At 47.6% G+C, this 19,863-nt stretch overlaps 1 protein-coding gene across 2 annotated transcripts in view; it reads right to left on the reverse strand.

Annotated features, from left to right (window-relative positions):
• The window catches only part of ZNF217 (zinc finger protein 217), a 37,799-nt gene extending 34,776 nt beyond the window's left edge, over positions 1-3,023 (reverse strand). Inside the window, exons 1-2 of one of the 2 annotated variants that reach the window (XM_062204378.1) lie at positions 2,736-3,023; positions 56-130 (exon numbers count right to left, since the gene is read on the reverse strand). The gene's annotated coding sequence lies outside the window, so the exon portion shown is untranslated. Of the gene's footprint in view, positions 1-55; positions 131-2,460; positions 2,481-2,735 lie in introns of those variants that run through there. The other variant, XM_062204381.1, reaches the window with a different exon arrangement.
• Between the last annotated feature and the right edge of the window lie 16,840 nt (positions 3,024-19,863).

Below are 19,863 nucleotides of genomic sequence, written 5' to 3' on the forward strand. Positions count from 1 at the left end.
GCATCTCCAGCTAACCAGCCCACCGTTAGACAAAGCAAGTCTTGGAAGCCCCTACCTGGATCTGGGCAATCCTGGAGGCTGGTGGCAGACGGCTCTGTGTCCCTGGGGCTTCTTCTCCACACTGCAGGTCCTGAGAAGAGGGCAGAGCCAAGGTGAATGGAAGCGTTCCCTCCCAGCCAGCAGGTATGGCCCTAGGGGAAGGCTGGGGGATAGGGAGCGGCATGCCCTGATGGGCTCCCAGTGATGGGCTTAGTAGTCCCACAGGTGACCCACGGCCACACCCCTTCATCCCACAGCTCCCAACATAAGGTGCAGGTTGTCCCAGAAATGGGCAAAGCAGCCATTAGAACCCCCGGCCTCCATCACTGCCTCAATGTAAAAGGAGACAAAGAAAGCAGAGTAGGCAGGGCGGTGCTGGGGGGACCTGAGCCCCTCACAGGAGCCCCAGATGGTACCTGCACCTGTGACCCCTCTGAGGCCGAGAGGGACAGTGGTCTGGCTCTCCCTGGACACCTCCCCTGCCCACCCCAGCCCTTCAGTTTCACAAATCCTTTGGGCTCCTCTGACAGCTGTGTTTTTAAAAAATTGTGGTTAGCACATCTTGTTGACATATTTTCACGAAGCTCAAGCGAGCATGGCCTCTTAAAATATTTTAAAGGGATGATGTTTGGGTCCCACTGGATGGAGGCAACACTTGGAGCCCAGGGAAGGCACGGAAACCCCCAGAAGCCACCAGGGCTCACAGGACCACAGTCCCGGAAACTTAAACCCAAATGGATAAAAACCTCAGAGTCTGGGTTTCTCTGGACCCCCATGCTAAGTTACGATCTGCATTTTCTTCTGCACCCCCCATGCCCCATCCACACAACAGCGACACCTTGTTCTGTCTCCCTGCCTCAGAAACAAACAAAAAATCTGTCACCCAACCCATCTCTAGACCAATAGGGTTTGAAATGTTGTGATGTTGCCTTTTTTTTTTTTTTACAACAATTTGTAACCGATAAGATTTCTCCCTCCCAGAACACTGAAGCGCCCTGAGCAGACAGAAGCAGTGTTCTGAAGATGCTGTGCTCAAAGTCCACAAATACAGAAACAGCGCGTCCCCAAGGGGAAGCAGTAGAAGCTGGCGCTGCCCGGGCCCTGCCACCCAGCACGGGGCGGAGGGCGGGGGGATGCGGCGAGCCAGGAAGCCCCTGCCCCCCAGACGCGGAGCCGGGGTGCAGCGCTGGGCTCTGCATCAGCGCCCCTGGGCTTTGGGCGCCCCTCCTCCTCCGGCTTCGCGGCGCAGGGCACGGGTGCTCGCATACCGGCCTTGCAGCAGGTTCACCCGGCTCCTCCTGGACCAGCCCGGCCCGGGGGCCGTGGGGCCGTCTGCGTGCTCTCACAGCTGTAGACAATGTATGCACTTATTTATTTCCCGGGGACGGGGGCCCTGGGACACAGCAAGCGAGTCAGCCACTTGGAGCTGGTGATTTCTAAGAGCCCTGAAAGGCCCTGCCTCTAAACCTTTAATAGCAGCTCTCTCACCCCCTGGGAAGTGGAAGTGGAAATGGGTACAGCCCTTTTGTAAACAGCTCAGGAGACCGGCAGGGGCCTCACAGAAATTCCGACATTTGGAGGCAGAAGTGGCCCCTGGAATCCAACAGCCCAGGGGAAGAAAAGTGTTCAGGGACAGAGAGATTCAAGGGAACAAGACACACACATACACACATACTCACACACACGCTCTGATTTGTGGGGAGACGCACAAATAAAGGCATGAGTCATCACCCAAGGTGGCACCAGGCTGCCACTCAGCCACTTTGCAATCAGAAACTTTGGGGAAATGGGTAAAGTAGCAAATGGAAAAACCCAAGAGGCGAAAGCGGATTTTTAACAAACTATAAATCTTTTTATTAGTGAGCATAAAGGTAGGCTGTAAACACCCAGAACAATGCAAATATGAAAACTGTTTCTTCTTACCAAGGACATTCTAATGCGGGCTGAATATTATGGGATACCAAACAACGGCTCATTTCACCAGCTGTGCTAATGGCATTATGGATTATCAGGGGAATTGGATATGGGTATTTTCACAGACCTCTCCAAAGCAGATGGGAGGAAGAATAGGATATGTAGGAATTTACAATACTTTAGCAAAGAAAAAAAAAAAATGGGAGAAATGAAGCAAATGAGGTTAACTTCTTGCCCTTGTAGAACTGGGTGTTCCACGCCCTGATGGGCTCCCGGTGACAAAGTCTAGGCTGAAGCTTAGTAGCCCCACAAGTGACTAGAAAAGTTGCTACTTTTTCTATTCTCTATTTTTGCATCCACTTCAAGACTTTTATTAAGAAAAAAGTTCTAAATGGTTGTTTTCAATAGTGGTCCATACACGACCTGTTTTCCACTTCCTGTTTTTCTCCATTTCTCATCATATGCCTGGATTACCTATGAACTCAAACAAATGAGCATTCATTTTACCAAAAAGAAGTTTCTAAAAACGAAGAGCTTCCCGGTGCCACGGAGCTGTTGCCTCGCTGTGTGATTCTAGTGACTCCCCAGAACGCTACCATAAGCCTGTGTTCCTTCCGCTGTGAGCCCATAAATGGTCTAAATCCTCTTTGGGGAGGGTAGCAGGCTCCGCAGTAAATACGAGCACGATCAGCTGATAAAAAGGCCAGCTGCAAGGAACCATTTTAAAGATTAGGAGCCATTTAAACACCACACACACACACACACACACACACACACCCCACCTCTTGCCTCTCAAACGTGAAGTGGCGAGATTCTCTGCTTTTTAATTCTGCGGTCCCACGCGATGGCCCTGCAAGCAGCCGGCCAGGCAGAGCTCACTCAGCACGCCGGCCGGCTCTGAAGGAAGGCTCCACATTCCTTAATTCGCAGCATCAGAAAAGCTCCACTTCCGGCAGCAGGGCTCCGGGCCAGCCAGCTACTCAGCTGGCTCCACACAGCCCAGAGTTCACGCAGGCGATTTTCAGAACTCTGGGGAGGCAGATAGTGCTGCCTCGCGTGTTTCCTTTTGCTTTGCTTTCTTGTACTCTGTCTCAGGCTGGTCGGCTGTATCCTGCCCCACTCCAACTTCTGCAGGTTGGAGATGACCCTTTGTATGTATTTCCTCGTTTCCAAGGAGACGCTGTACGTAGGAGGGGGTCACAGTTGGAGGCAGACTGGATGAACACTTGACCAACTTGAAAACAGCTTTCTTGGGTGTAGTTAAGAAGTTTCTTTTTTAGTAACACTCACTTAAATGAAATCTGTGATTTGTATTAAATTCCCTGGCAGAACTCCTATATGAGATGCAAGAACCTGAGGAAAAATTCCAAACAAAATTACACGGTTTTCCAGTGGGATAGGTTTGATCATATTGGAAAGCCGTGGCAGCAGGATTACAACCTCAATTGAAATGTCAAATTCTCGGGAAACATTTTCTCGTTGCAAACATTGGATTTCGCTGTTGTCACAGTTACTTACTTGGAACGTCGGAAGTTTTGAAGAAATGAAATAATGCTAAACTGACAATTGACAGATCTGACAGACAATAGTTTTAACTCTTTGAAAGGTTTTTGTCCTTTGAGGGATCCCGAATCTGTTCTCCTGTGCATGGTTTCATTTCTCCCTTTTCTTTTTTGAAGAAATTATTTATTTTCACTGTATTTGAAAGGCACAGAGATGGAGAGAGAGAGCATTCATCCCGTGGTTCACTCCCCAACTGTGCAACAGCCAGGGCTGAGCCAGGCCCAAGTCAGGAGGCCAGAATCAATCTGGGTCTCCCACATTGGGTGCCAGGGGCCCAAATGCTTGAGCCATCTTCCGCCTCCCAGGATGAGCCTCAGCAGCGAGCAGACGGGGCTAGAACTGGCTTTTGCACCCATTTCGGAGTGAAGCAGTAGGTGAAAGATCTCTCTCTCTCTCTCTCTCTCTCTCTTCTCTGTAACTCTGCCTTTCAAATAAATCAAGTGGAAGTGGGAAGGAAATTATGGGGGGGGGCATTGTAATCCATAAACTGTACTTTGGACATTTATATTTACTAAATAAAAAAAAAATAAACAGAAAAAAAATCAATCAATCTAAAAAAAAGCCATAGTTTGAGTCTATCCCTGACTCGGTTTACCTTCACGCTCCTGAAATTCCGAGACACTATGAGAGTAATGATGTTGTCTTAGTGGAGACATAATATGTCATAGATGGTTCTTCTCAGAAATGAAGTTTGCAGGGGCTGACGCTGTGGTGTGATGGACTAAGCTGCCATCTGCAGCGCTGGCATCCCAGAAGAGCACCTGTTCGAGTCCCAGCTGCTCCACTTCTGATCCAGCTCCCTGCTAATGCACCCAGGAAAGCATCAGAAGGCAGCCCACGAGTCTGGGGCTCTGCCACCCACATGGGAGACTCTGAAGAAACTCCTGGCTCCTAGCTTTGGCCTGGTGCTGGCAGGCATTCCAGCCATTTAGGTAGTGAACCAGTGAACAGAAGATCTTTTTCTCTCACTTTCTCTCCCCACATTCCCCCACACTGTCCCACAACTCTGCCTTTCAAATATATAAGTAAAATCTCAAAAAAAAGAAAGTTTACAAAAAAAAAATCTGTTGTGGAAAATGATCCTTAACCCAAGCAGCTAAGTCTTCTTTCAATGTCAAAGAAATCAAGGTTGAAATGAAATCATTCTTATTAATACTGGGAGCATATTATTCATATCTCCCAAGTAGGGGAAGTTAGGCTTTTGACAAAAAAAAAAAAAAAAAAAGTGATATTTGAATTCACTCTCAAGTTTGTCTCCTTCCATCCCTGTACATTACACAGATATTTCTGCCTTCCTTTCTGATTCCCTGTTTTGAAGGCTTTTCTGCCACTCTGGGTTTCCAAGGAGAAACAGTAACATTTGAACCTGTGCTACCAGAAGGTGCCTTGTGCTCCGCTCCTGTGTCAGCCAGTGGGAATGCGCTCATCTGGCCTGGCACTCAGTGCGTGGGAAGCATCTTAGCTCCGTGTAGCGGCTCGGGCTCAGCTCCTTTGCCATCTCACTGGGCCTGCGGCTGTTGCCAGGGCTGTTAGATAGCGACGTGCGAGGCCTCCTGGCTGCGTTGATAGTTCCCTGCCTATCACTGCCCCCCTAGTTGGAGCCTTCCCTTAGTCATGGGCTGGCCGTTTATTCGGATGTTCTCAGTCGGAACAATATTTGAAGATAACAAGTGGTTATTTAGACAGGAGTGGGAAAAATATATACTTCTAGAACAAAATAAAACTTTACAAAGAGTTTTTTTAAATCATAAAAATATATATGCACTTTCTTTTTGAGGGCTTGGGCTGGCTTTTGCTATTTTCTGATTCTGAAATTTTAGCTGTTTTTAAGAGCAGAGAAATGATTTTTTTTTTTTTAGTCTTTCCTAATGATATTTGAACACTGAAGTCTTTGGAAAACACATTTTCTGACCAGCTAGCAACACTTAATATCTTCTGTAGTTTCTAAGATTAAGGAAGTGGGAGAAAGCCAGAGAGATTTGGCAAACCAGGACGCAAGAATCTGGCAGGGACTTTCTCGAGCAAAAGTATATGGGTTTGAATTTATTGGGACATTTGAAAGCAATTAAAATGTTTTTTTCCCAAAAACTTATTTTTGTCCTTTTTAAAAACACACATAGGCATCTAACTGAAAAGTACCAGTACAAGTATAAATGAACCATTAAGCCGATTAAGACAAGAAGCTCCTGCAGGGGACTTTGTGGTGTCTTCGGGTGGGACATCTGTAACCCACCCTCAGGCTTATCATAGGTGTCAAGAGTAACCATTTAAGAAAAGCTAGTCCCATCTTCAATGTTCCAATCTAACTCATCTTTATTGTCCTAACCCAGACTGTGTAGGGTTAAAAATACCATCTTCCAGGAACCAGAGGTTCTGCTGCTCCTCTTCCAATCCAGCTCCCTGCTAATGAGCCTGGGAAAGCAGTGAGAGATGGCTCAAGTGCTTAGGCTCCTGCACCCACGTGGAGCTCCTGGCTTCTGGTTTGGGCCTGGCACAGCCCCTGCTATTGCTGCCATTTGGGGAGTGAACCAGCAGATGGAAAAGTCCTCTCTCTCTCTCTCTCTCCCCCCTTTCTCTTTGTAATTCTGACTAATAAATAAATCCAATTTTTAAAAAATCTTCCCAATATGGGAACAGGCACTGAAATTATTTTTGTGCAGTTAAGCCACAAATGTGTGCTAAGCAATGTAAACAACGCAGGAGAGGCCACAGCGATGAATCCCAAGTATTTGGGGGAAGACATTATCATCAGGTTTGTGTACCTGCCATCTTTCAAAGGCGAGGGTTTGCGAATTGTAGAGGATGACTCTGCATTGCAATGCATCGTCCTTACAAAGTACTTTTTGGCTTTCTATGATTAGAAAGCCTTGCTGTTCATTACTGCACATTTGAAAGCTTCAGAAAAAAAAAAAAAAAAACAAACCATGAGCCCACCACGTTAACAGACAGAACAGCCACTGTCCTGTCGTGCCGCCTTCCTTTGCGGCTTTTTAAAACGCTGGGACTTACTGGTGTCCTGCTTGCTGCACCTGCTAACATACGGTGATCATTTTTCTCACGGGTGGCCAATAATGTAAGCTTCTTATCACACCTTGGTTTTCTTCCTTTTATAACATTTTGTAAAATATAAGTGCTCAAGAGCTCCACCTCCCAGCCCCTCTTGATTGAACAAAATGGCTTAGAACACCTCTGGAAAGTGAAACAAACAAACAAAAAAAGTGGTTTCACTGACAGTTGAGTTAAAATCCCAAGTAATGAGCACCAGGCCAATGAGACTTTTTTTTCTCTCTCTCTGTATCTTTAAGGTATTTCAGAACAAAGTATCCATCCGGGAATAGAGGCCACACATTTTAATGGGCACCCCAATTGACAAGCTAATGATCTCCTCTAAACAGCCCCCACCCCCACCCGGCCATGTGGCCCTCCTGAGAAAGGGAGAGATGGGCCAGTCTGGGGCCAGAGCCAGAGGAGCCCAGGCTTTGCTCTGTGTACCACATTTTCAACTTCATTAAAAATAAAAGCATATTTTCAAACTTTTGTTTATTTGTTTGAAAGGCAGAGAGACAGAGAAAGATCTGTCGTTTTCTGGTTCACTCCCCAGTTGCTCACCGTAGCCCTGGGCCACACAGAAGCCAGAAGCCAGGAGCTCCATCCAAGTCTCCCACTTAGGTGGCAGGGGCCCAAGGACTTGAACCATCACCTGTGGCCTCCCAGGGTGTGCGTTAGCAGGAAGCTGGATCAGGAGGGGAGGAGGGACTTGAACCCAGACACTCTGATACATCCCAAGGGAAACTGAATAGCTGTCTACAATGCCCACCTCATGTGTATATGTGTGTGTGTGTGCTTTCTTCCTTCCTTTCTTTCTTAAAAAGATTTATTTTTATTTATTTATTTATTCATTTATTCATCTGAAAGAGATACAGAGAGAGGGAAAGACAGAGGGAAAAATCTTCCATCCTCTGGTTTATTCCCCAAATGGCCACAAGCCAGGAGCCAGGAGCTTCCTCCAGGTCTCCCATGTGTGTGCTTGGGCCCAAGCTCTTGGCCCATCTTCTGCTGCTTTTCCCAGGCCATTAGCAGGGAGCTGGATCAGAAGTGGAGCAGTCGGGACACGAACCAGCGTCCAGATAGGATGCCGGTGTCACAGGCATTGGTTTTACCCGCTCTGCCTCAATGCTGGCCCTTAGTGTGTTTTTCTTAGGTACAGTAACACACTATGAGCATCTAAGGGGATCAAGTTCATTAAATATGAAACATCACTTCAGTGTCTTTTTTTAAAATTTATTTATTTGAAAGGCAGAGTTACAGAGAGAGCGAGACTGGGAGTGAGAACGAGAGCGAGAGAGAGAGAGAAAGCAAAAGAGATCTTCCATCTGCTGGTGCACTTCCTCAAATGGCTGTAATGCCTAGGCTGGACAGACCACAGCCAGGAGTCAGAAACTCCACCCAGGTCTCCCACATGGGGGACTGGGGCCCAAACACTTGGGCCATCTGCTGCTTTCCCAGGCACATTAACAGGGAGCTGGATAGGAAGTAGAGAAGCCAGGACTCAAACTGGTGCCCATATGGGATGCCAACCTCACAGTAACCCGCTGCGCCACACCGCCAGACGCCCTCTATTTCCAAGTACATAGATTTCTTATCAGTTTCTACTTCACAAATAGTAGCTGTAAGATAGAACACCTGTTGCATTTTGTCCACGAGTAACTTCTGAAAAAAGGCTTAGTAACATCCCCAGTACCAGACCACGCACCATATAGCATAGACATGCCTTACTCTGTCTGTGAAATGAATCTTTATTCGTGGTTTCTATTCCAAGGGTTGTTCACTCGTTCTCTAGATGTGTCAGAGCTCAAGACGGTGACCCAGGACTGACATTTGGCACTTCAGGTAAGTCAGTGCTTGGGATGCCTGAATCCCATATCAGATCATCTCTGCCTCTGCTTCAGCCTCCTACCCACGGGCACCCTGGGGGGCTCCAGTACTGCCACTCACATGGGAGGGGGCCTGGTTGATTTCCAGGCTCCTGCTTTCAACCTGGAGCAGCCTCCAGCTGTAGCAGGCATTTGAGGAGCAAACCAGTGGATGGAAGATCTCTCCTCCCCCCAACCCCCACTTCAAGTCAATAAATAAATAAATAGTTTTTAAAAGAATGGCGAGTCTGGAAGGTGGACTAAGGTAGGTCTCGCTGCGCTCTCCAGAGTGGCAGATAGTGAAGTGCCTACTTCAATAGCACTTCCTTCAGCTAGGCCAGGGGGCTTCCTGCTACAGACACACGTGCTGGGGGCTGTCACCACTCTGGGCCACCAGGGAGATCAATGTAGATTTCTTTTAAGTATTTGTCTCAACCACCTTCTCTTCCCAAGTATGGCCCTGGCTCACCCTGTCACCTGGAAATATTTCCACCTGACACAATCAATTATAGGCCAATGAGCTTCTTCCGGAACACCAACAGATAATCTGCATTTACATAGATGGAAAAAAAGAGGCACCATTTGCGTTTTCTTTCTAAAGGGACAAGTGGTTCTGGTTTTAATTCACAGGATTCCATGTTGCAAGATTTTTGACCTGATATCTAGCATGAGAACCAGGTAGGCAGGCCTCTCTCTGCCTCTCCCTGATGCCTTTCAATAGAACTGCTTGTCTGGGGAAACAGGCAGGGACCCACACGGTGATCAGCCCAACGACCCAAGCAGGGGACACTCTTGAAACTGGAGCAGTAACCGAATCAGCCCTGACCTGACACAACAGACACGACTGACAAAAAGTTTGATTGTGCAATTTTCTCGGTAAGATGACCTAAGGCTGGCTCTCTACGCACTAGAAAATGTTTTCAATGCATTTTGGATTCTTCCACACTCAGCATTTTTGGCTTGTGAACTGTTGTACCTTATTATGAGATTGTATTTTGAGAACATGTGGTGAAAGTTGGGATTTTTTTTCTTTTCCTCCCCCTTTTTTTTTTTTCCCTCTTCTGCTTTAAAAACAAGATAAGCCTGTATGCAAATAGAGTTCACGGTAACCACAGCAACATTCTCAACTTTATTTATTGATTTACAGAATCTTCCTTCACCCGTTTAAGCTCTATTTGCATACCATTGTCATTAGAAACATGTATTCCATTAATGAGTCATTTGAGAAGTCTTCTGCCTGTGTTGATAGCTCTGGGGCTGGATTCTATCCTGCCTGGGCTGGAAGAATGGCTGTTTTCTGTATTAAAACGTCACGATTGTGTATGTGGAGGGAGAAAGAGACAACAGAGAGGAACTTTTTTAAAAGAAAAAAATTCTACAATTGAACTGTGGCCCAAATGAATTAGAGATAATAGCTGAAATGTGTTTACCTATGTATTTCATACATAACTGAAGAAAAAAATCAATGGGTTTTATTTGAAGAAATAAATGACAGTTATTTTCCTCTGGTGCTTACACAGAACTTAGTTTCTCGAAGAAGAGCAATAACTTTATAGGTTGGCTATTTTTAAACGGAAAAAAAACAAGAAGGAAAGAAAGAGAGAAAGACAACCTCAATGCTTTTCTCAGAAAGAACAGGAAGCCTAGAGGAGGAAGTGTGTGACAGTTTATTTTTCAACAAGAACACGTTATCAAGTGAATGAAATTCCTCCGGAGGCTATGAAGATGGGCACGCGGCTGTGCTCCCATGGCAGGAGGGTCTCCTCGGTATTGAGAGTCTTTTTCCAAAGCTGTTATTAATGAAAGCCAATTATTGCACTTTTCCAAAAGGAAACACTGAGTCATTCATGAAATGATCTAAGATTTCGAAACTTGCTTACACCATTTTTTTTTTTTTTTTTTTTTTCCTCCTCCTTTCCTACCTGCTGCCAAGAGCAGGCTCGGAGGGCCAGGGAGCCCAGACTAAATGAGCTTTACTGGAGTGGTTTATCAGACCCGCGATGCCCTGGGGGCCCGGTCCCACCATCACAGCCAGTCATGAGTGCCCACCGGGGTGCTGGTGTAGGGGGCCTGGTCCCTGGCTCGAGGGCCTGTGATTAACTGGTTCTGGCACAGCGATTATTTGGCCATACCCCTGGCCTGCCTCCAAGTTTCATGTGGGACAGCACATGGGCGTGGGCCCCCAGACAGGCAGGCCCTGCATGTTCACCACCGGGGCCCTGCAGAATCTGGCCAGCCCTGGGCTGCAGATGAGAACGTACCCACCGGTGGACCAGGAAAGCCTAAGCTTCAAACCGTGTCCAACAAACGTTTGTGCGGGGAACGCGCCGGCAGTGACTTGGCTGCAAGCTGGCAGCAGCTTCCTCCCTTTCCTGCTGAGGCACAGCGATTCTTGGTACTTCTTTTAAAAACACGATTTGAGGTGAATTCCCTGAGAGTTAAGCCGCTGAGGCTTTTCGGGAGGCCGTCAGTGGAAGCCGCTTATTTCAAAAACAACTGTAGGTCCATGTAGATAAATAATGTAGACAAGGAAACCGTGTTTTCATCCAAACAATACAGAAACACTTGGAATCATGCCTCCTCCACACAGCACCTTATGTTTGCCTTGTGCTGCTAAAAGGATTTCCAAGATACAGTCTCGACTGTGACTCTGCCATGTGGTGGGGGAAGCAGAACACCCCATTTCAAAGATCCTCAACAGGGCCGGCACCGTGGCAGAGCGGGTTAAGCCACTGCCTGTGACACTGGCATCCCATGTGGGCTCTGGTTCGAGTCCCGGCTGCTCCATTTCCAATCCAGCTTCCTGCTAATGCGCCTGGGAAAGCAGCAGAAGATAGACCCAGTGCTTGGGCCCCTGCACCCACGTGGGAGACCCAGATGAGTTTTGGGCTCCTGGCTTCAGACTGGCCCAGCCCCAGCCTGTGTGGCCGTTTAGGGAGTGAACCAGGAGATGGAAGACTTCCCTCTCTCGGTTTCTTCCTCTCAAACAAACAGATGTTAAAAAAAAAAAAAATTCTGAAACAGTGGCTCAGAAGAGAACTTGACCTTGCTAAGTTCACAAAGTTAGTCCTTTGCAGAGGGCAGACTTGCAGCCAGGGCTCAGATAAAGAGCTGGTCCCAGGCAGGCAGATCTGAATGTTCCCTTCTGGCTGGTGAAGTCTCTGCTTTCACTCCCTCCACTCCCCAGGAGTGTCAGTCCTGTCCCTGCTCCCCACTTGGAGGCTCCGGGTCCTTCTCCCTGGCAGAGGAGGCAGGTGGTCTGGTCTGGCATTGGGATGCAACGTCTTCTTCCTTGCATTTGTTCTGATGTTATCCCTGCACGCACAGGATCCCTGGATTCTGCAACCACAGATGCGGCACTTGTAAACAAAACAAAACAAAGCAAGCCTTTCTCATCCTCCAAGATGTAACACGAGCCCTAGTGAATCTTAGTTTCCTCTGTGTGTATGTTTCACATTTTCTACAATGATGTTGGGGTTTGTGGTTTTTTCTTTTCTTTTCCTTTTTTTTTTTTTTTTTTTTTTTTGGTCATTTAGGAGGAAAAAGTATTAAAAAAACAACAACACTGTCGTATCTTTTTGTGTGCGTGTAATTCACAGGCTGGGCTTTCTGGGGCACCATGGGGGCCTGGGGCTTCCACGGGTTAAAGGCGCACGGGCTCCAGGGCGGCGTTCTCCAAAGAGTTTTGTAAAACACCTGCGAGAGGAGACGTCACAGCTTGGAAGTGGGGGGGCAGGGCTGGGGCCCTGGGGAGCTGGGCTTTTGCGGGGCTAGCTCCCTTTCCACTGTCTTCCACCCTCCGGGACGATTTCATTTTCAAAACATGCAAGAGAAAACTCTGGTCTTTTGGAAACGATTTCTCTTCCTCTGCCCCCGCCCTGCCCCCTCCCTTGGCCCCAAATCCCTCGCTGGCAAGCAGAGCTTCCTTATCTCTGATTTGCAGGGCAGGAGCCCTTCTGGGGAGCGGGCGTGGTCAGGACGGTGGCCCACATTTCTGGAAAGCGCTCAGCAGGTCCCCAGCACCATGCTAGGAGCATCTTGTAGGGCGCACTTCCTCTTTGCTACAGACACGTGCCGTCCATCCTGCTGCCACCCCCATTTTACAGAGAGGCAGACTGAGGCACAGAAAGGTTCACTAACTTGCCCGAGATCACACAGCCGAGTAACGCTCTCTGACCCATTTCTCATGGCCGCCTCCAGGGAGCCCGCAGCCTGCAAGCCTTCAACGGACTCTCCCTGGCTGGGATTAACTCTCTGACCTCTGACCCAGAGGCTGAGGCTTTTTAATCTTAACCAGAGCAGAGGTGAGTCAGGGAGAGGTAGGTGGGCTAGGGAGCCGGCCCGCAGCGAGGAGGAGAGGTGTGTGGTGTTGACCCGGGCCAGCGCCTTGTTTTTGCCCACTAATATTTCCTTTAAATCTATGAGCCAACTCAGCTGTTGCAACACACACAGTGGTTCCGCAGCCCAGTCAGGCCAGCGAGAGAAGAGCCCGTGTGTTCCAGGGTAAGTGCTGGATGCTTTTGAACAAAAAAAGATTCCTTTCAATCCATCTCGGCGCTTACAAAACTTCAGTTCTAGGACGTTAAAACTTGGAGATTTTTATTCGCTAACCAGAGGCCTCAAAGTGACTAGCTTAGAAAAACAGCCATGAGCAAGCAAAGTAGCAACAAACAAAACCCAACACAACAAAGCAAATCAAGTAGAACCAGCCGTACACGGAGAATTTATTTGCTTAATTATATCGTCTGGTTACTCAGCCACAAATAAAAATTCTGTTTACTCTTTTGTATATTTCACAGTATATATTTGTATGTGTAAAGACATGTTTCTTGCGCATCTTTCAATGTGTAAGACACATTTTTCAATCTTTAATAAACATGTGTAATATGGCATCTATGTCCTCTTCAGAAGCAAGGTTTGAATATCCAAAAACTAGACCACAAGCAGAAAGCAATATCATTTTTCACGGAGATTTTGCAATTGTTCAGTGCCTCCATTCTGAAGCTAAATAATCATTCATGGTGAAACAAGCAAGTCAAGCCATCCCCACATGGAACTCAGAGCATTCCCTGGCAGCTTCTGGATCAAATCCCTAATTTTAGTTGTATCCGTATGATTTATTTCTTCCTCCTTCTAGAAGGGAAGTGAAAGAGAAAGACTCGGTTTTTACACATACACACACAGCGCAGCACAGGCCACTGGAGCAGGCAGGGCCAGTGTAACAAAGAAAGCAAGCTGTTTGCGGCCACAGCTGAAGTATGCGGACTTCCACGGTCATTAAAGCTTGTCTTTATTATCCAGTTGTAAACACCGAGGGACACAGGCAAATGCTCATGACAAACACACTTGGATCAAACTCTCCATGCTGAGTGCTGAATAGACCTGTGGCCTTTCATCTGTGAGAGAATTCAGTGTGAATCCCACGGGGGGAAGTTGAACGATTTTATTGTACAGAAGCGTTCGTGAACTTGCACATTTTTATGGAGTATAATAGACCTGCTCCCTCCTTCTCCAGAGGGGATATGCTCCGAGGCCACGCCTGGATGCCTGAACCCAAGGATAGCACCAAACCCGGATGTGCTATCTTTTTCTATACCTAGGAAAAAGTTTCATGTGTAAATTGGGAACAATAAGAGGTTGACAACAATATAACATAGAACAATATATTATAATGAAAGCACCAGCATGGCCACATTGGAAGGTACACACAGTAAGAGGTACAGGACTCCAGCTCCGGTCCTGACCGCCGGTTTGATAAGTGAGACAGCTACAGAGTAAGCACAGGGCAGCCGGGGCAGCACGGGAATGCAGTGTGGATGCACTGGACGGGGGTGATTTGGGTCTCTGTGGGCTGCTGCTCAGAATGGCACCCTATTCAAAACCTAGGAATTCTTCCTCTCTGGATTTTTCCATTTCATACTTTTCAGACTGCAGTTGACCGTGGGTTAACTGAAACTGTGGAAAGTGAAACCACAGATCCGAGGGGGCCACTGGAGAAGCTAGAAAGAGGAAGAACTTTCTAAGCAGAGGGAACAGAATATGCAAAGGCCCGGGGGTAAGAAGAAGCATGAAAATTTGAAGAACTGGACGACAGAAAGGTTAGGGAACAGCCTGGGAGGAATGAGCAGAGGCAGGAGCCACCCAGTGCTAGGCTTGCAGGCACGGGAGAAGTCACGGGTCTGTGTCTTCATCCTGCTTGGCCTGATTCCTAGTTTGCTTAAAAGAGGAAAGAAGCCTCCCGATGCACTGGTTTTGTCTTACTGATTGGCAAAGTGTTCGTGAATGTCCACTTTTAGTTATTATTTGTAATGCTATTAACCACTTGGGGTTTTGTTGATTTCTTGGAGCTCAGGGATACTTTTCAAATAAAGGAGGATGAAACCATCCCACATTTCTGCCTAGAGAACGAACCAACTTCCTCGTCTTCCAGAAGTTTTCGTGGTTTCTTTGATGGCACAGCAGGACAAACATGTTGTCAGCATGAGTTCCGTCATTTGGATGGGTCTCTAGAGCTTTAGGACTGATTGTGAATAGTCCTGAAGATTTTAGCTTCTAAATACTAAATACTATTTAACCTTACAGATTAAAGGTCTTTGGGGCCAGCATTGTGGTGCCGCAGGTAAAGCCACCATCTGCAACACTGGCATCCCAGATGGGTGCTGGTTAGAGACCCAGCTACTCCACTTCCGATCCAGCTTCCTGGTAATGGGCCTGGGAAAGCAGCCGAAGACGATCTAAGTCCTCGGGTCCCTGCATCCACGTGGGAGACCTGGATTAAAACTCCAGGCTCCTGGCTTTGGCCTGGCCCAGCCCCAGCCGTTGTGGCCATTTGGGGAGTGAATCAACAATTGGAAGACCTCTGTCTCTCTTTCTCTCTCTCTCTCTCTAACTCTGCCTTTTAAATAAATAAAAAATAAATCTTAAAAAAATTCTCACTAAGAGCCGGTGCCGTGGCTTAACAGGCTAATCCTCTGCCTTGTGGCGCTGGCACACCGGGTTCTAGTCCCGGTCAGGGCGCCGGATTCTATCCCGGTTGCCCCTCTTCCAGGCCAGCTCTCTGCTATGGCCCCGGAAGGCAGTGGAGGATGGCCCATGTGCTTGGGCCCTGCACCCGCATGAGAGACCAGGAAAAGCACCTGGCTCCTGGCTTCGGATCAGCGAGATGCGCCGGCCGCAGTGGCCATTGGAGGGTGAACCAATGGTAAAAAGGAAGACCTTTCTCTCTGTCTCTCTCACTATCCACTCTGCCTGTAAAAAAAAAAATAAATAAAAAATAAAAAATCTCACTAACTACTAAAAATAAAATAAAATAAAAATGTAAACAGTGGTTATATTGGTTTAAAGTTCTGGCTTGTTTGTTTGTCCAGGAGCCAGGAACTCAATCCAGTTCTCCACATGGGTGGCAGGCAGCCAAGTACTTGGCCATCATCTGCTACCTCCCAGGGTGCACTTCAGTAGGAAGCGGGAGCGGGAGCAGAGTAACCAGGATGGAATCAGACGCTGCAGTATGAGGTGGCATCCCAGGCACCACCTTAACGATCATGCCAATTGCCTGCCCTGATCAAATCGTTTTTAAGGAGGGTTTTTTTTTTTTTTATCATTGTTATTGTTATGGACAATTTCAAGCAAATGCCAAAATAAAATAGAATAAAATAAAATAAAGTATAATGAACCATCACCGTCTGTTGGTGTCGCTTTCCTGAAATCGGGTCATTTACAAAGAACAGAGCTGCAGTCTGAGCGTCAAGGCCCCCGCGTCTGGTGCAGGCTTCCTTGTGAGTTCCTGCAGGGCAGGAGCCGGACGGACAAGAAAGTGAGCCCAGCCTCAGCACTGTTTTTGTTATTATTTTAGAAATCCTACTTTTTTCTACAATTTTTATTTCTTATTTTTGAAAGGTATCGGGTCAGACAGAGGGAGACCTTCCATCGGCTGAATCACCCCCTATGGCTGAAGCAGCCCAGGCTGGGCCAGTCGGAAGCCAGGAGCTCAGAATTCAGTCTGGGTCTTTGGTGTGGGCACCCAAGTACTTGAGCCGCAGTCTGCTGCCTCCCAGAGTGAGCACTGGCAGGAAGCCGGAATCCAAAGTGGAGCCAGGGAGCCGGGGGTAAGCAACTGCCTGCAAAGCTGGTATCCCACATCAGAGAGCTATTTCTTTTTTGCTTTTAAAGATTTATTTTTTATTTATTTGAAAGACAGAGTTACAGGGCAAGGCGGGGGGGGGGGGGGGTGTCTTCCACCTGCTGGTTCACTCCCCAATGGCCGAAACAGCAAGAGTTGAGACGATCCAAAGCTAGGAGCCAGAAGCTTCTTCTGGGTCTCCCTTGTGGGTACAGGGGCCCAAGGACTTGGGCCATTCTCTGATGCTTTCCCAGGCCATAGCAGAGAGCTAGATCGGAAGTGGAGCAACTAGGACTTTCACCAGCCCCTATATGGGATGCCAGTGCTGCAGCCTGGGACTTTAACCTGCTGCCCTACAGCACCAGTCCCCAGAGCATCATTTCAATTGTCGGCCGCTCCGTTTCTGAGCCAGCTCCATGCTAAAGCGCCTGAGCCTCTGCCACTCACATGGGAGACCCAGATAGAATTCCTGGCTCCTAATCTCAGCCTAGTCCAGTCCTGGCTATGAACCAGCAGGTAGATCTATGTCTCTGTCTCTCTTTCTCTCTGTCACTCTGCCTTTTAAGTAGATGAAAATTTAAAAAAATTAAAAATAATAAAATTTATATATAATTGTTTTTTCCAGTATTTATTTATTTTGTTGAATTGAGAGGCAGAGAAAAAGAGGAACAGAGTTCCTACTGAGTTCCCAGCACCTGCTCGGGGCATTTGGGGCATCACCAGTGGATGGCAGCTCTTTCTCAAATTAATGAATTAATTTAATTTTATTAATTTATATATTTGAAAGGCAGAGTTACAGAGAGAGGGAGAGATAGAGAGATCTTCCAGTCGATGATTCACTCCCTAAATGGTTGCAATGGCCAGGGAGCCAGGAGCCAGGAGCTTCTTCCAGGTCTCCCAGGTGGGTGTAGGGGCCCAAAGACTTGGGTCATCTTCTGCTGCTTTCCCAGGCGCATTAGCAGGGAGCTGGATTGGAAGTGGAGGAGCCGGGTCTTGAACCAGAGTCTAAATGGAATGTTGACGTTACAGTTCGTGGCTTTACCCACTACACCACAGTGCTGGCCCTAATTTTTAAAACTACACACAGGGAGATCAATATCTGGAAGAATACACTCAACAAATGAGCAGTCTTTATTTCGAGGAAGTAGAGTGACCTTTTTTGCTGACTTTTATTTTACTGGTACGTTTCCCCTGTGAGCAGGGTTTCGAAAGAGGGACAATAGCTGGTGTTCACTGCAGCACTGTGCCCAGCCTGGAGCCGAGCTCACTTGGTTAGGTCACGGAATCCTCGCGACAGTCCCGCCAGGTCACCGGCATCTCCATTTTGCAGTAAACACTCAGAAAATTCCACGACTTGCCTAAGGTCTCATGGACAGTGTTTGGTCAAGCCTGGGTTCCATCTCCAGTGGCCATCAAATGCACCTGCCTCCCACCCCCTTGCACCTGGGGACGAGGCTGTCACTCAGCCGTTACCACCGCTCCCGCCTCCTAAGTAGTCTCCACCACTCTACTCCACAGCCCCTCCAGCCTTGTTGGCTCAGCGGTGCCCCCCACGGCTCACGGCTGACGAACTCCACTATGAGAGAACTTCGGAAAGTTATGGGAACAGGAGTGAACAAGTGACCTGAGGGGCCTGTGTTGTGTGTAGCAGGGTAAGTCGCTGTGTTGCCAGCATCCCTTGTCAGTGCAGGTTTGAATCCCGGCTGCTCCGCTTCGGATGCTGCTTCCTGCTAATGCACCTGGGAAAGCAGGGGATGGCTCAGATACTCGGGTCCCAGTCACCCACGTCGGAGACTTGGATGGCCCCTTGCTCCAGCCTGGCCCAGCCCTGGCTGTCAAGGCCATTTGGTGAATGAACCTGTGAATGGAAGCTCTCTCTCTCTGCGTGTCTCTCCCTCTCTTTCACTTTGCTTTTCAAATTAATAAGCAACGTCTTTAAAATAATGCACGTATGGATTTCAAAATATTTTGCATCGTATATTTAATTCCATTTTCCATGAAGTTTTCAAAGTCCTCCTCTCTCTGTTTTTTCAAAGATTTATTTTATTTACTCGAAAGTCACAGTTAGCAGAAAGAGAAGGAGAGAGAGAAAGAGGGAGAGAGATTGATCTTCCATCCGCTAGTTCACTCCCCAAAGGGCTGCAATGGCTGGGGCGGGGCCAGGCTGAGCCAGGAGCTTGAGCCTCCTCCAGGTCTCCCATGTGGGTGGCAGGGGTCCAAGAATTTGGGCCATCTTCTGCTGCTTTTTAAAAAAATTTTTTTTAAGATTTATTTTTTATTATTTTTATTTGAAACTCAGAGTTACACAGAGAGAGGAGAGGCAGAGAGAGAGAGAGAAATAGAGAGAGAGAGAGAGAGAGAGAGAGAGAGAGAGAGAGGTCTTCCATGCACTGGTTAACTCTCCAAATGGCCACAACAGCCAGAGCTAGGCTGATCGAAGCCAGGAGCCAGGAGCTTCTTCCGGGTCTCCCACAAGGATGCAGGGGCCCAAGCACTTGGGCCATCTTCTCCTGCTTTCCTAGGCCATAGCAGAGAGCTAGATTGTAAGTAGAGCAGCTAGGTCTTGAACTCGTGCCCATATGGGATGCCCATAAGGGTTGCCAGCACTGCAGGTGGCAGCTTTACCTGCTACGCCACAGTGTTGGCCCTCGCCTTTTTTTTTTTTTTTTTTTAAGATTTATTTTTATCTTTTTCTTTTCCCAGGCCATCACAGGGAGCTGGATCGGAAGTCAAGCAGCCAGGACTTGAACTGGTGCCCCGTTCCTGCTCTGCACAGTGCCAGCCCCAGGCAGTCCTTTCTCGTTTGTCAGGTGCACTGGGACATGTTAAGGTACCCAAACAGACACAAATGTCTCCTTTATGGAGGAAGTAGTTGGGAGTTTGGGAGGGGAGATAAAAAAATAAACAAAATAGTAAGTTAAATGTAGAGGAAGAACAGTGGTGATGAGCTGTTAAGAAAGGATGGGATGAAAAATGATTATGTGTGTCTGGCAGAGGGTGAGAATTCCAAAGAGGTACTGCCTAAGGCAGGGATCAAGAAACTGGATGAAGCTCCAAGTGCAGCCTACTGTTTTGTTTTTGTTTTTTGTTTTTTGTTTTTTTTTTTTAAGTTTTTATTTATTTATTTGAGAGGTAGAGTTATAGACAGAGGGAGAGACAGAGAGAAAGGTCTTCCTTCGTTAGTTCACTCCCCAGGTAGCAGCAATGGCTGGAGCTGCGCTGATCCGAAGCCAGGAGCCAGGTGCTTCTTCCTGGTCTCCCACGTGGGTGCAGGGGCCCAAGCACTTGGGCCATCCTCCACTGCTTTCTCAGGCC

Source organism: Lepus europaeus, chromosome 10, assembly GCF_033115175.1.
Source record: "Lepus europaeus isolate LE1 chromosome 10, mLepTim1.pri, whole genome shotgun sequence".
NCBI lineage: Eukaryota > Metazoa > Chordata > Mammalia > Lagomorpha > Leporidae > Lepus > Lepus europaeus.